This window comes from Microtus ochrogaster, unplaced genomic scaffold, assembly GCF_000317375.1.
Source record: "Microtus ochrogaster isolate Prairie Vole_2 unplaced genomic scaffold, MicOch1.0 UNK9, whole genome shotgun sequence".
NCBI classification, from domain to species: Eukaryota; Metazoa; Chordata; class Mammalia; order Rodentia; family Cricetidae; genus Microtus; species Microtus ochrogaster.
The window spans coordinates 1,817,290-1,819,543 of NW_004949107.1; positions in this window are offsets into that span (position 1 = coordinate 1,817,290).

The window sequence follows — 2,254 nt, forward strand, 5'->3', positions numbered from 1 at the left end:
GATTTTACTCCAATATTTAAATGTGCCACACTTTGTTTATCCATTCTTCAATTGAGGGACATCTGGGTTGTTTCCAGGTTCTGAATATTACAAATAATGCTGTTATAAACATAGTTAAACAAATGTCCTTGTAGTATAATTGAGCATTTTGTGGATATGTGCCCAAGAGTGGCATTGCTGTGTCCTGAGGTAGGTTGATTCCCAATTTTCTGAGAAACTACCATACTGATATTCAGAGTGGTTGTACAAGTTTTCATTCCTACCAGCTATGGAGGAGTGTTATCCTTACTCCACATTCTCTTCAGCAAAAACTATAATTGGTATTTTTGATGGTAGCCATTCTGACTAGCGTAAGATGATATCTCAGAGTCTGATGCATTTGCATTTCCCTGATTGCTAAGGATGTTGAACATTTCCTTAATGTCTGTCATTTGAGACTCATCAGTTGAGAATTATTTGTTTAGTTTTGTACCCCATTTTTATTTGAATTATTTGGAATTTTGATGTCTAATTTTTTGAGTTCTTTATATATTTTTGGAGATAAGTTCTCTGTCTGATGTGGGGTTGGTGAAGATCTTTTCCATTTCAGTAGGCTGCTGGTTTTTCTTATTTACTATGTAGTTTACCTCTCTTTAGCAAACTCCCCAGGTGCGAGTGTTCCAAATGCTGTCAGAGTTCGCCCCTCATCACCAGCCAGTTCTGCCTCTTGGCAGCTCTCGCCCCATGTATTTCTTCCCCACAATTTCCTGTACTTATTTTTTTAGACTGCTGGCTACATCGCACAGTGGTTTGTGGGCTTTTCCTGTACCACCTTTTCAGGCCTCTGCCAAAATAGGTAGCTTTCTTGAAAACCCATTCAGGCTTCTCCTGTTCTATGTAGCAGCAGTCACTCTCACAATTCTCTGTCATCTTCACTGTTGTCATCTTCAGATTTGGTGAAATTATTTGAAATTCTTAAAATGAAGAACTAGCAAAAAACAAAAAGAAAAAATGCATTTTTCCCACATTAAAGAATTGAAAACACTTTTATGATGGAGGGAATTAGGTATCTGTATGATTACACAATGGATGTTTAATATGAAATAATTAAATGAGGCCATAATTGACTTAGATGGGATTTATGTAAAGTCAATTATAAACTTTATCCATTTGATCATTCTTGTTTTAGCCCAAAAAAGTTGGTTGATATGAGTGTTAAGATACAAATCTTAGAAAAACTTTTTAAAACACATTATAGAGATATTTAGATACAGACAGAGGAATTTAAAGGAGAACTAATCTCAGCATCATATTATAAGGTTAGAGAGGCACATTCTAAGGTTTTTCAAACAACCAAACTTATTTTATCCAGTCACCTTTAAGGAACTGCCAAATTACTGATATCTCAAGATCAAAAAGTGAAAATGTAACAATAATCTCTTCAGAATCTTGGCATCCAACTCTATCTCAAGAAAAACAAAGTACGAGATGTCAAATGTATAGGACCAGAAGGACTGAGATGAAAATTATAGCCATACCTGGCTGACATAGCAATGAACTTATGTGGACATGATTTGTTACAGTGGAATTCCCAGACTAACATTCCTCCAACCTCCCAAAGAAACCATAAACTGATGCATGTTTCTGGTTATTTTACACTCTATACATTCTTCTACATGGATTTAAATGTGAAGGGAAGATATTATCTTAGAATGGAGATTTTTACCACATTAAATTAAATAATTAAAAACTATTTGGAAATGTTACTGAGTTTATTATAAAGGACAGATGAGGCTTCATCAATTAGCAGATATAGACCCATACAAAATTGTAGCACCTTTTAGTAATGCTGAAATTTCCTCTTTATAGCCAGAAAAAGAACATTGGCAAAGAGCTTCAACAGCTTTTTTGGAAGATACTAACAACAGATTTTCCCAAAGAAAGAGACTTCAAATTATAAAAATCTAATAGGATCTTTTCTGGTGTTGTGTGGGGAACACCAGTCTTTGGAGGCTTTATATTCTATACTGATGCAAATAAATCAGAAAAGGCAAGTTATAAATCAGGCACCTTAAGTAAACTCAGATCCCTTATGCTTCTGTACTAAAGTCAGAATTACATGGCATTCTCATTGTATTAATGGATTTTACAGCATCTCTCAATGTAGTTTTTAAATCTCAATATACAGAATGAGGTGTTTTACACATTGAAAACACTGAGCTTATTTCTAATGACCCAGAATTAACTTTACTATTTATATAATTATAGGAAATAG